The following is a 15,453-nucleotide window of genomic DNA, read 5'->3' as shown; positions in this document are numbered from 1 at the left end:
ACTCACCCGTTCATTGATTTAAATGAAGTCTGCACACTCACCTGCTCTCTGTTTAAAGGAAGAGTGCACACTCACCTGCTCTCTGTTTAAATCGAGTCTTCACACTCACCCGTACTTAGTTTTAAATGAAGTCTGCACACTCACCCGCTCTTTCTGTTTAAATGAATTATTCACACTCACCTCCTCTCTGTTCAAATCAGGTCTGCACACTAACCCGCTCTCTGTTTAAATGAAGTCTGCCCACTCACCTGCTCTCTGTTTAAATGAAGTCTGCACACTCACCCGTTCTCTCTTTAAATAAAAGCTGCACACTCACCTGCTCTCTTTTAAAAAAGTCTGGACACTCAACCGCTCTCTGTTCAAATGATGTCTGCACACTCACCTGCTCTCTGTTTAAATGAAGTCTGCACACTCACCTGCTCTCTATTTAAATGAAGTCTGCACACTCACCTGCTCTCTGTTTAAATGAAGTCTGCACACTCACCCGCTCTTTGTTTAAATGAAGTCTGCACACTCACCCGCTCTCTGTTTAAATGATGTCTGCACATTCATCCCACTCATTGCTTAAAATGAATTCTGCACACTCACTCACTCTCTGGTTAAATGAAGTCTGCACACTCACCTGCTCTATGTTTAAATAAAATCTGCGCACGCATCAGCTCTCTGTTTAAATGAAGTCTGCACACTCACCTGCTATCTGTTTAAATTAAATCTGTACACTCACCACGCTCAATGTTTAAATGAAATCTCCGCACTCACCCGTTCATTGATTTAAATGAAGTCTGCACACTCAGCCGCTGCTCAAAAGAAATCTGCACACTCACCCGTTTAATGTTGAAATGAAGTCTGCACACTCAACCGCTCTCTGTTAAAATGAATTCTGCACACTCACCGTCTCTATGTTTAAAGGAAGAGTGCACACTCACCTGCTCTCTGTTTAAATCGAGTCTTCACACTCACCCGTACTTAGTTTTAAATGAAGTCTGCACACTCACCATCCCTCTGTTTAAATGAAGTCTGCACACTCACCCGCTCTCTGTTTAAATGAAGTCTGCACACTCACCCCCTCTCTGTTTAAATGAAGTCTGCCCACTCACCCGCTCTCTGTTTAAATTACGTCCGCAAACCCACCTGCTCTCTGTTTAAATGACATCTGCACACTCACCCCGATCTGTGTTTAAATTATATCTCCACACTCACCCGCTCATTGTTTTAAATGATGTCTGCACACTCACCCTCTGTTTAAATGAAGTCTACTCACTCACCCGCTCTCTGTTTAAATGAAGTCTGAACTCTCACCCGCTCTCTCGGTTTAAATGAAGTCTGCACACTCACCCGCTCTCTGTTCAAATCAAGTCTGCACACTCTCCCGCTCTCCGTTTAAATGAAGTCTGCACACTCACCCTCTCTCTGTTTAAATGAAGTCTGCACACTCACCCGCTCTCTGTTCAAATCAAGTCTGCACACTCACCCGCTCTCTGTTTAAATGAAGTCTGCACACTCACCCGCTCTCTGTTTAAATGACACCTGCACACTCACCCCGATCTGTGTTTAAATGATATCTCCACACTCACCCGCTCATTGTTTTAAATGAAGTCTGCACACTCACCCACTCTCTGTTTAAATGAAGTCTGCACACTCACCCGCTCTCTGTTTAAATGAAGTCTGCACACTCACCCGCTCTCTGTTTAAATGAAGTCTGCACACTCACCCGCTCTCTGTTTAAATGAAGTCTGCACACTCACCCGCTCTCTGTTTAAATGAAGTCTGCACTTTCACCCGCTCTCTGTTTAAATGAAGTCTGCACACTCACCTGCTCTCTGTTTAAATGAAGTCTGCACATTCACCCGCTCATTGTTTTAAATGAAGTTTGCACACTCACCCACTCTTGAATTAAGTCTGCACACTCATCCACTCTCTGTTTAAAATGAAATCTGCACATTCGCCCGCTCTCTGTTTAAATGACATCTGCACACTGACCTGCTCTCTGTTTAATGAAGTCTGCACACTCACCCGCTCTCTGTTTAAATGAAGTCTGCACACTCACCCGCTCTCCGTTCAAATCAAGTCTGCACACTCACCCGCTCTCTGTTCAAATCAAGTCTGCACACTCTCCCGCTCTCCGTTTAAATGAGATCTGCACACTCACCCTCTCTCTGTTTAAATGAAGTCTGCACACTCACCCGCTCTCTGTTCAAATCAAGTCTGCACACTCACCCGCTCTCTGTTTAAATGAAGTCTGCACACTCACCCGCTCTCTGTTTAAATGACACCTGCACACTCACCCCGATCTGTGTTTAAATGATATCTCCACACTCACCCGCTCATTGTTTTAAATGAAGTCTGCACACTCACCCACTCTCTGTTTAAATGAAGTCTGCACACTCACCCGCTCTCTGTTTAAATGAAGTCTGCACACTCACCCGCTCTCTGTTTAAATGAAGTCTGCACACTCACCCGCTCTCTGTTTAAATGAAGTCTGCACACTCACCCGCTCTCTGTTTAAATGAAGTCTGCACTTTCACCCGCTCTCTGTTTAAATGAAGTCTGCACACTCACCTGCTCTCTGTTTAAATGAAGTCTGCACATTCACCCGCTCATTGTTTTAAATGAAGTTTGCACACTCACCCACTCTTGAAATTAAGTCTGCACACTCATCCACTCTCTGTTTAAAATGAAATCTGCACACTTGCCCGCTCTCTGTTTAAATGACATCTGCACACTGACCTGCTCTCTGTTTAATGAAGTCTGCACACTCACCCGCTCTCTGTTTAAATGAAGTCTGCACACTCACCCGCTCTCTGTTTAAATAAAATCTGCACACTCACCCGCTCTCTGTTTAAATGAAGTCTGTAGACACACCAGCTCTCTGTTTAAATGAAGTCTGCACACTCACCCCCCTCTCTGTTTAAATGAAGTCTACACACTCATCCGCTCTCTGTTTAAATGAAGTCTGCACACTCACCCGCTGTCTTTTTAAATGAAGTCTGCACATTCACCCGCTCTCTGTTTAAATGAAGTCTGCACACTCACCCGCTCTCTGTTTAAATGAAGTCTGCACACTCACCCGCTCTCTGTTTTAAATTATGTCTGCACATTCACCCGCTGTTGAAATTAAGTCTGCACACTCACCCGCTCTCTGTTTAAATGAAGTCTGCACATTCACCCGCTCATTGTTTTAAATGAAGTTTGCACACTCACCCGCTCTTGAAATTAAGTCTGCACACTCACGCTCTCTCTGTTTAAAATGAAATCTGCACACTCACCTGCTCTCTGTTTAAATAAAATCTGCACACTGACCCGCTCTCTGTATAAATGAAGTCTGCAGACTCACACGCTCTCTTTTTAAATGAAGTCTGCACACTCACCTGCTCAATGTTTAAAAAAAATCTGCACACTCACCCGCTCTCTGTTTTAATGAAGTCTGCACACGCACCCACTCTTTGTTTAAGTGAAGTCTGCACACGCACCCCCTCTCTGTTCAAATCAAGTCTGCACATTCACCAGCTCTCTGTACAAATAAAATCTGTACACACACCCGCTCTCTGTTTAAATGAAATCTGTACACTCACCACGCTCAATGTTTAAATGAAATCTCCGCACTCACCCGTTCACTGATTTAAATGAAGTCTGCACTCTCACCTGCTCTCTGTTTTAAATGAAGACTGCATACTCACCGTCTCTGTTTAAAGGAAGAGTGCACACTCACCTGCTCTCTGCTTAAATCGAGTCTTCATACTCACCCGTACTTTGTTTTAAATGAATTCTGCACACTCACCATCCCTCTGTTTATATGAATTCTGCACACTCACCCGCTCTCTGTTTAAATGAAGTCTGCACAATCATACGCTCTCTGTTTAAATGAAGTCTGCACACGCACCCACTCTCTGTTTAAATGAAGTCTGCACAATCATCCGCTCTCTGTTTAAATGAAGTCTGCACACGCACCCGCTCTCTGTTTAAATGAAGTCTGTATACACACCCACTCTCTGTTTAAATGAAATCTGCACACTCGCCCGCTCTCTTTTTAAATGACATCTACACACTGACCCGCTCTCTGTTTAAATGAAATCTGTACACTCACCACGCTCAATGTTTAAATGAAATCTCCGCACTCACCCGTTCATTGATTTAAATGAAGTCTGCACACTCAGCCGCTGTTCAAAAGAAGTCTGCACACTCACCCGTTCTCTGTTTAAATGAAGTCTGCACACTCACCTGCTCTCTGTTAAAATGAATTCTGCACACTCACCGTCTCTATGTTTAAAGGAAGAGTGCACACTCACCTGCTCTCTGTTTTAAATGAAGACTGCATACTCACCGTCTCTCTGTTTAAAGGAAGAGTGCACACTCACCTGCTCTCTGTTTAAATCGAGTCTTCACACTCACCCGTACTTAGTTTTAAATCAAGTCTGCACACTCACCATCCCTCTGTTTATATGAATTCTGCACACTCACCCCCTCTCTGTTCAAATCAAGTCTGCACACGCACCCACTCTCTGTTTAAATGAAGTCTGTACACACACCCACTCTCTGTTTAAATGAAATCTGCACACTCGCCTGCTCTCTGTTTAAATGACATCTACACACTGACCCGCTCTCTGTATAAATGAAGTCTGCAGACTCACACGCTCTCTGTTTAAATAAAATCTGCACACTCACCCGCTCTCTGTTTAACTGAAATTTGCACAATCAGCCGTTCATTGTTTTAAATGAAGTTTGCACACTCACCCGCCCTTGAAATAAAGTCTGCACACTCAGCCGCTCTCTGTTCAAAATGAACTCTGCACACTGACCCGCTCTCTGTATAAATGAAGTCTGCAGACTCACACGCTCTCTGTTTAAATGAAGTCTGCACACTGACCCGCTCTCTGTATAAATGAAGTCTGCACACTCACCCGCTCTGTGTTTAAATGAAGTCTGCACACTCACCCGCTCTCTGTTTAAATGAAATCTGCACACTCACCCGCTCTCTGTTTAAATGAAGTCTGCACACTCACCCGCTCTTGAAATTAAGTCTGCACACTCACGCTCTCTCTGTTTAAAATGAAATCTGCACACTCACCTGCTCTCTGTTTAAATAAAATCTGCACACTGACCCGCTCTCTGTATAAATGAAGTCTGCAGACTCACACGCTCTCTTTTTAAATGAAGTCTGCACACTCACCTGCTCAATGTTTAAAAAAAATCTGCACACTCACCCGCTCTCTGTTTTAATGAAGTCTGTATACACACCCGCTCTCTGTTTAAATGAAGTCTGCACACGCACCCACTCTCTGTATAAATGAAGTCTGCACACTCACCCGCTCTGTGTTTAAATGAAGTCTGCACACTCACCCGCTCTCTGTTTAAATGAAATCTGCACACTCACCCGCTCTCTGTTTAAATGAAGTCTGCACACTCACCTGCTCTTGAAATTAAGTCTGCACACTCACGCTCTCTCTGTTTAAAATGAAATCTGCACACTCACCTGCTCTCTGTTTAAATAAAATCTGCACTCTCACCCACTCTCTGTTTAAATGAGCTCTGCACACTCACCCCGCTCTGTTTAAATTATATCTCCACACTCACCCGCTCATTGTTTTAAGTGATGTCTGCACATTCACCCGCTGTTGAAATTAAGTCTGCACACTCACCCGTTCTCGTTTTAAATGAAGTCTGCACATTCACCCACTCTCTGTTTAAATGAAGTCTGCACACTCACCCGCTCTTAACATAAAGTCTGGACACTCATCCGCTCTCTGTTCAAAATCAACTCTGCACACTAGCCCGCTCTCTGTTTAAATGAAGTCTGCACACTCCCCTGCTCTCTGTTTAAATGAAATCTGCACACTCACCCGCTCTCTGTTTAAATGATGTCTGCACATTCACCCCACTCATTGCTAGAAATGAATTCTGCACACTCACTCACTCTCTGGTTAAATGAAGTCTGCACACGACCCCCTCTCTGTTCAAATCAAGTCTGTACACTCACCCGCTCTCTGTTTAAATGAAGTCTGCACACTCACCTGCTCTTGAAATTAAGTCTTCACACTCGCCCTCTCTCTGTATAAAAGAAGTCTGCACATTCACCCGCACAATGTTTTAAATGAAGTTTGCACACTCTCCCGGTCACTGTTTAAATAAAATCTGCACACTCACCCGCACAATGTTTTAAATGAAGTTTGCACACTCACCCGGTCACTGTTTAAATAAAATCTGCACACTCACCCGCTCTCTGTTTAAATGAAATCTGCACACTCACCCGCTCTCTGTTTAAATGAAGTATGCACAATCACCCGCTAATTGTTTTAACTGATGTCTGCACATTCACCCCACTCATTGCTTGAAATGAAGTCTGCACACTCACCCGCTCTCAGTTTAAATGAAGTCTGCACACTCACCCGCACATTGTTTTAAATGAAGTTTGCACACTCAACCCGCTCTCTGTTTAAATAAAATCTGCACACTCACCTGCTCTCTCTTTTCAATGAAGTCTGCACACTCACCCGCTCTTTGTTTAAGTGAAGTCTGCACATTCACCCGCTCTCTGTTTAAATGAAGTCTGCACACTCACCCACTCTTTGTTTAAGTGAAGTCTGCACACTCACCCACTCTTTGTTTAAGTGAAGTCTGCACACTCACCCGCTCTCTGTTTAAATGAAGTCTGTACACTCACCTACTCTTTGTTTAAGTGAAGTCTGCACGCTCACCCGCTCTTTGTTTAAGACAATGTCTGCACACTCATCCGCTCTCTGTTTAAATGAAGTCTGCACACTCACCCGCTCTTTGTTTAAATGAAGTCTGCACACTCACCCGCTCTCTGTTTAAATGAAGTCTGCACACTCACCCGTTCTTTGTATAAGTGAAGTCTGAACACTCACCCACTCTCTGTTTAAGTGAAGTCTGCACACTCACCCGTTCTTTGTTTAAGTGAAGTCTGAACACTCACCCGCTCTCTATTTAAATGAAGTCTGCACACTCACCCACTCTCTGTTTAAGTGAAGTCTGCACACTCACCCGCTCTCTTTTTAAATGAAGTCTGCACACTCACCCCGCTCTCTATTTAAATGATGTCTGCACACTCACCTGTTCTCTGTTTAAATGAACTCTGCACACTCACCCCGATCTGTGTTTAAATTCTATCTGCACACTCACCCGCTCATTGTTTTAAGTGATGTCTGCACATTCACCCGCTGTTGAAATTAAGTCTGCACACTCACCCGCTCTCGTTTTAAATGAAGTCTGCACATTCACCCACTCTCTGTTTAAATGAAGTCTGCACACTCACCCGCTCTTGAATTTAAGTCTGCACACTCGCCCTCTCTCTGTATAAAAGAAGTCTGCACATTCACCCGCACATTGTTTTAAATGAAGTTTGCACACTCAGCCGCTCTTTAAATTAAGTCTGCACCTCGCCCTCTCTCTGTTTGAATGAAGTCTGCACACTGACCCGCTCTCTGTAGAAATGAAGTCTGTACACTCGCCCACTCTCTGTTTAAATGAAGTCTGCACACTGACCCGCTCTCTGTATAGATGAAGTCTGCACACTCTCACGCTCTCTGTATAAATGAAGTCTGCACACTCACACGCTCTCTGTTTAATTGAAGTCTGCACACTCAACCGCTCTCTCTTTTAATTGAAGTCTGCACACTCACCCGGTCTCTGTTTAAATAAAATCTGCACACTCAACTGCTCTCTGTTTAAATCGAGTCTTCACACTCACCCGTACTTAGTTTTAAATGAAGTCTGCACACTCACCCACTCTCTGTGTAAATGATATCTCCACACTCACCCACTCTCTGTTTAAATTACGTCTGCCCACTCACCCGCTCTCTGTTTAAATGAAATCTCCGGACTCACCCGTTCATTGAATTAAATGAAGTCTGCTCACTCACCCGTTCATTGTTTAAATGAATTCTGCAAACCCACCTGCTCTCTGTTTAAATGAAGTCTACACACTCACCCGCTCTCTGTTTAAATGACATCTGCACACTCACCCCAATCTGTGTTTAAACGATATCTCCACACTCACCCGCTCATTGTTTTAAATGATGTCTGCACATTCACCCGCTGTCGAAATTAAGACGGCACACTCACCCACTCTCTGTTTAAATGAAGTGTGCAAACCCACCCGCTCTCTGTTTAAATGGAAATTCCACAATCACCCGTTCATTGTTTTAAATGAAGTTTGCACTCACCCGCTCTTGAAATAAAGTCTGCACACTCAACCACTCTATGTTCAAAATGAACTCTGCACACTAGCCCGCTTTCTATTTAAATGAAGTCTGCACACTGACCCGCTCTCTGTATAAATGAAGTCTGGACACTCACCTGCTCTCTATTTAAATGAAGTCTGCACACTAACCCGCTCTCTGTTTAAATGAAGTCTACGCACTAACCCGCTCTCTGTTTAAATTAAGTCTTCACACTCACCCGCTTTCTGTTTAAATGAAGTTTGCACACTCACCCGCTCTTGAAATTATGTCTTCACACTCGCCCACTCTCTGTTTAAATGAAATCTGCACACTGAACCGCTCTCTGTATAAATGATGTCTGCACACTCACCCGCTCTCTGTTTAAATGAAGTCTGCACACTCACCAGCTCTCTGGTTAAATGAAGTCTGCACTCTCACCAGCTCTCTGTTTAAATGAAGTCTGCACACTCACCCGTTCTTTGTTTAAATGAAGTCTGCACACTCACCCCCTCTCTGTTCAAATTAAGTCCGCACACTCAGCCGCTCTTGAAATGAAGTCTGCACACTCGCCCTCTTTCTGTTTAAATTAAGTCTGCACACTCTCCCTCTCTCTGTTTAAATGAAGTCTGCACGCTCACCCGCTCTCTGTTTAAATGAAGTCTGCACACTCACCCGCTCTCTCTTTTAATTGAAGTCTGCACACTCACCCGCTCTTTTTTAAAAGAACTCTGCACACTCACCCGCTCTCTGTATAAATGAAGTCTGCACACTCACCCGCTCTCTGTTTAAATGAAATCTGTACACTCACCCGCTCTCTGTTTAGAATGAAGTCTGCACACTCACCCGCTCTCTGTTTTAAATGAAGACTGCACACTCACCGTCTCTCTGTTTAAAGGAAGAGTGCACACTCACCTGCTCTCTGTTTAAATCGAGTCTTCACACTCACCCGCACTTAGTTTTAAATGATGTCTGCAAACTCACCCGCTCTCTGTTTAAATGAAGTCTGCACACTCACCCGCTCTCTGTTTAAATGATGTCTGCAAACTCACCCGCTCTCTGTTTAAATGAAGTCTGCACACTCACCCGCTCTCTGTTTAAATGATGTCTGCACACTCACCCGCTCTTTGTTTTAAATGAAGTTTGAACACTCATCCGCTCTTGAAATTAATTCTGCACACTCGCCCTCTCTCTGTATAAAGAAGTCTGCACATTCACCCGCTCATTGTTTTAAATGAAGTTTGCACACTCAGCCGCTCTTTAAATTAAGTCTGCACACTTGCCCCCTCTCTGTTTGAATGAAGTCTGCACACTGACCCGCTCTCTGTATAAATGAAGTCTGCACACTCACACGCTCTCTGTTTAAATGAAGTCTGCACACTCACACGCTCTCTGTATAAATGAAGTCTGCACACTCACACGCCCTCTGTTTAATTGAAGTCTGCACACTCAACCGCTCTCTCTTTTAATTGAAGTCTGCACACTCACCCAGTCTATGTTTAAATTAAATCTGCACACTCAACGTCTCTCTGTTTAAAGGAAGAGTGCACACTCAACTGCTCTCTGTTTAAATCGAGTCTTCACACTCACCCGTACTTAGTTTTAAAAGAAGTCTGCACACTCACCCGCTCTCTGTGTAAATGATATCTCCACACTCACCCGCTTTCTGTTTAAATGAAGTTTGCACACTCACCCGCTCTTGAAATTAAGTCTTCACACTCGCCCGCTCTCTGTTTAAATGAAATCTGCACACTGACCCGCTCTCTGTTTAAATGAAGTCTGCACACTCACCAGCTCTCTGTTTAAATGAAGTCTGCACACTCACCAGCTCTCTGTTTAAATGAAGTCTGCACACTCACCCACTCTCTGTTTAAATGATGTCTGCACACTCACCCGTTCTTTGTTTTAATGAAATCTGCACACTGACCCGCTCTCTGTTTAAATGAAGTCTGCACACTCACCAGCTCTCTGTTTAAATGAAGTCTGCATACTCAACCTCTCTCTGTTTAAATGAAGACTGCACGCTCACCCGCTCTCTGTTTAAATGAAGTCTGCACACTCACCCGCTCTCCCCTTTAATTGAAGTCTGCACACTCACTCACTCTCTTTTTAAATAAAATCTGCACACTCACCCGCTCTCTGTTTAAATGAAATCTGTACACTCACCACGCTCAATGTTTAAATGAAATCTCCGCACTCACCCGTTCACTGATTTAAATGAAGTCTGCACACTCACCGTCTCTCTGTTTAAAGGAAGAGTGCACACTCACCTGCTCTCTGTTTAAATCGAGTCTTCACACTCACCCATACTTAGTTTTAAATGAAGTCTGCACACTCACCATCCCTCTGTTTAAATGAATTCTGCACATTCACCATCTCTCTGTTCAAATCAATTCTGCACACTCACCCGCTCTCTGTTTAAATGAAGTCTACAAACACAGCTGCTCTCTGTTTAAATAAAATCTGCACACTCACCCGCTCTCTGTCTAAATGAATTCTGCACACTCAACCGCTCTCTGTTTAAATGAAGTCTGCACACTCACCCACTCTCTGTTTAAGTGAAGTCTGCACACTCACCCGCTCTCTGTTTAAATGAAGTCTGCACACTCACCCACTCTCTGTTTAAATTAAGTCTGCACACTCACCTGCTCTCTGTTTAAATGAAGTCTGCACACTCACCCCGCTCTCTGTTTAAATGAAGTCTGCACACTCACCCCGCTCTCTGTTTAAATGAAGTCTGCACAAGCACCCGCTCTCTTTTTAAGTGAAGTCTGCACACTCACCCCGCTCTCTGTTTAAATGAAGTCTGCACACTCACCCCGCTCTCTGTTTAAATGAAGTCTGCACACTCACCCGCTCTCTGTTTAAATGAAGTCTGCACAAGCACCTGCTCTCTGTTTAAGTGAAGTCTGCACAAGCACCCGCTCTCTGTTTAAATGAAGTCTGCACATTCACCCGCTCTCTGTTTAAATGATGTCTGCAAACTCACCCGCTCTCTGTTTAAATGATGTCTGCACACTCACCCGCTCTTTGTTTTAAATGAAGTTTGCACACTCATCCGCTCTTGAAATTAATTCTGCACACTCGCCCTCTCTCTGTATAAAAGAAGTCTGCACATTCACCCGCTCATTGTTTTAAATGAAGTTTGCACACTCAGCCGCTCTTTAAATTAAGTCTGCACACTCACCCACTCTCTGTTTAAATGAAGTCTGCACACTGACCCGCTCTCTGTATAAATGAAGTCTGCACACTCACACGCCCTCTGTATAAATGAAGTCTGCACACTCACACGCTCTCTGTTTAATTGAAGTCTGCACACTCAACCGCTCTCTCTTTTAATTGAAGTCTGCACACTGACCCGCTCTCTGTTTAAATGAAGTCTGCACACTCACCAGCTCTCTGTTTAAATGAAGTCTGCATACTCAACCTCTCTCTGTTTAAATGAAGACTGCACGCTCACCCGCTCTCTGTTTAAATGAAGTCTGCACACTCACCCGCTCTCCCCTTTAATTGAAGTCTGCACACTCACTCACTCTTTTTTTAAATAAAATCTGCACACTCACCCGCTCTCTGTTTAAATGAAATCTGTACACTCACCACGCTCAATGTTTAAATGAAATCTCCGCACTCACCCGTTCACTGATTTAAATGAAGTCTGCACACTCACCGTCTCTCTGTTTAAAGGAAGAGTGCACACTCACCTGCTCTCTGTTTAAATCGAGTCTTCACACTCACCCATACTTAGTTTTAAATGAAGTCTGCACACTCACCATCCCTCTGTTTAAATGAATTCTGCACATTCACCATCTCTCTGTTCAAATCAATTCTGCACACTCACCCGCTCTCTGTTTAAATGAAGTCTACAAACACAGCTGCTCTCTGTTTAAATAAAATCTGCACACTCACCCGCTCTCTGTCTAAATGAATTCTGCACACTCAACCGCTCTCTGTTTAAATGAAGTCTGCACACTCACCCACTCTCTGTTTAAGTGAAGTCTGCACACTCGCCCGCTCTCTGTTTAAATGAAGTCTGCACACTCACCCACTCTCTGTTTAAATTAAGTCTGCACACTCACCTGCTCTCTGTTTAAATGAAGTCTGCACACTCACCCCGCTCTCTGTTTAAATGAAGTCTGCACACTCACCCCGCTCTCTGTTTAAATGAAGTCTGCACAAGAACCCGCTCTCTTTTTAAGTGAAGTCTGCACACTCACCCCGCTCTCTGTTTAAATGAAGTCTGCACACTCACCCCGCTCTCTGTTTAAATGAAGTCTGCACACTCACCCGCTCTCTGTTTAAATGAAGTCTGCACAAGCACCTGCTCTCTGTTTAAGTGAAGTCTGCACAAGCACCCGCTCTCTGTTTAAATGAAGTCTGCACATTCACCCGCTCTCTGTTTAAATGATGTCTGCAAACTCACCCGCTCTCTGTTTAAATGATGTCTGCACACTCACCCGCTCTTTGTTTTAAATGAAGTTTGCACACTCATCCGCTCTTGAAATTAATTCTGCACACTCGCCCTCTCTCTGTATAAAAGAAGTCTGCACATTCACCCGCTCATTGTTTTAAATGAAGTTTGCACACTCAGCCGCTCTTTAAATTAAGTCTGCACACTCGCCCACTCTCTGTTTAAATGAAGTCTGCACACTGACCCGCTCTCTGTATAAATGAAGTCTGCACACTCACACGCCCTCTGTATAAATGAAGTCTGCACACTCACACGCTCTCTGTTTAATTGAAGTCTGCACACTCAACCGCTCTCTCTTTTAATTGAAGTCCGCACACTCAGCCGCTCTTGAAATTATGTCTGCACACTCGCCCTCTTTCTGTTTAAATTAAGTCTGCACAAGCACCCGCTCTCTGTTTAAGTGAAGTCTGCACAAGCACCCGCTCTCTGTTTAAATGAAGTCTGCATACTCACCCCGCTCTCTGCTTAAATGAAGTCTGCACACTCACCCACTCTCTGTTTAAGTGAAGGGTGCACACTCACCCACGCTCTGTTTAAATGAAATCTCCGCACTCACCCGTTCATTGATTTAAATGAAGTCTGCTCACTCACCCACTCTCTGTATAAATTAAGTCTGCCCACTTATCCACTCTCTGTTTAAATGAAGTCTGCAAACCCACCTGCTCTCTGTTTAAATGACATCTGCACACTCAACCCGATCTGTGTTTAAATGATATCTCCACACTCACCCGCTCATTGTTTTATATGATGTCTGCACATTCACCCGCTGTTGAAATTAAGCCTGTACACTCAACCACTCTCTGTTTAAGTGAAGTCTGCACACTCGCCCGCTCTCTGTTTAAATGAAGTCTGCACACTCACCCACTCTCTGTTTAAATGAAGTCTGCACACTCACCCGCTCTCTCTTTAAATGATGTCTTCACACTCACCCGATCTCTGTTTTAAATGAAGTCTGCACATTCGCCCGCTCTCTGTTTAAATAAAATCTGCACACTCACCTGCTCTCTCTTTTAAATGAAGTCTGCACACTCACCCGCTCTCTGTTTAAATCAAGTCTGCACACTCACCCGCCCTCTGTTTAAATGAAGTCTGCACACTCACCCGCTCTCTCTTTAAATGAAGTCTGCACACTCACCCGCTCTCTGTTTAAATGAAGTCTGCATACTCACCCGCTCTCTCTTTTAAATGAAGTCTGCACACTCACCCACTCTCTGTTTAAATGAAATCTGCACACTCAACCACTCTCTGTTTAAATGATGTCTGAACATTAACCCTACTCATTGCTTGAAATGAATTCTGCACACTCACTCACTCTCTGGTTAATTGAAGTCTGCACACTCACCCGCTCTTTCCTAAATGAAGTCTGCACACTCAACCGTTCTCTATTTAAATGCAATCTGCTCACTCACCCGCTCTCTCTTTTAAATGAAGTCTTCACACTCACCCGCTCTCTGTTTAAATGATGTCTTCACACTCACCCGCTCTCTGTTTCAGTGAAGTCTGCAGGCACACCCGCTGTCTGTTTAAATCAAGTCTGCACACTCACCCACTCTCTGTTTAAATGAAATCTGTACACTCACCACGCTCAATTTTTAAATGAAATCTCCGCACCCACCCGTTCATTGATTTAAATGAAGTCTGCACACTCACCTGCTCTCTGTATAAATCGAGTCTTCACACTCACCCGTACTTAGTTTTAAATGAAGTCTGCACACTCACCATCCCTCTGTTTAAATGAAGTCTGCACACTCACCCACTCTCTGTTTAAATGAAGTCTGCACAAGCACCCGCTCTCTGTTTAAGTGAAGTCTGCACACTCACCTGCTCTCTGTTTAAATGAAATCTGCACACTATCCCGCTCTCTCTTTTAATTGAAGTCTGCACACTCACCTGCTCTCTGTTTTAAATGAAGACTGCACACTCACCGTCTCTCTGTTTAAAGGAAGAGTGCACACTCACCTGCTCTCTGTTTAAATCGAGTCTTCACACTCACCCGTACTTAGTTTTAAATGAAGTCCGCACACTCACCATCCCTCTGTTTAAATGAAGTCTGCACACTCACCCGTTCTCTTTTTAAATGAAGTCTGCCCACTCATCCACTCTCTGTTTAAATTAAGTCTGCACACTCACCCGCTCTCTGTTTAAATGAAATCTGCACACTCACCCCGATCTGTGTTTAAATTATATCTCCACACTCACCCGCTCATTGTTTTAAATGATGTCTGCACATTCACCCGCTGTTGAAATTAAGTCTGCACACTCACCCTCTCTCTGTTTAAATGAAGTCTACACACTCACCCGCTCTCTGTTTAAATTAAGTCTTCACACTCACCCGCTCTCTGTTTAAATGAAGTCTGCACACTCACCCCATCTCTGTTTAAATGAAGTCTGCACAAGCACCCGCTCTCTGTTTAAGTGGAGTCTGCACACTCACCCGCTCTCTGTTTAAATGAAGTCTGCACTCTCACCCCGCTCTCTGTTTAAATGAAGTCTGCACACTCACCCGCTCTCTGTTTAAATGAAGTCTGCACACTCACCCACTCTCTGTTTAAATGAAGATTGCACAATGTTTAATTTAGTTTTGTAAAAAACCTCTAAGTCTCAGTGGACTCATTACTACTGAATTGAAAGCACGCATCTCAAAATAAAATACAAATTGCAAAACAGTTGTGGCAGCTGTTTCAAGTTTCCTTCTGGGATTTGAGCAGCTCGCTGTTTATCATCCGCTGAGCCATAACACCCTACCTTGGCTGTTGGCTGCAGTGGGAATTTGCTCTCCTGTCTGCAGCGGCATGATGACTGGGGAGGCCT

This window comes from Cetorhinus maximus, chromosome 4 (genome assembly GCF_964194155.1).
Source record: "Cetorhinus maximus chromosome 4, sCetMax3.hap1.1, whole genome shotgun sequence".
In the NCBI taxonomy this organism is placed as follows: Eukaryota; Metazoa; Chordata; class Chondrichthyes; order Lamniformes; family Cetorhinidae; genus Cetorhinus; species Cetorhinus maximus.
Note: the sequence above shows the minus strand (reverse complement) of the source record.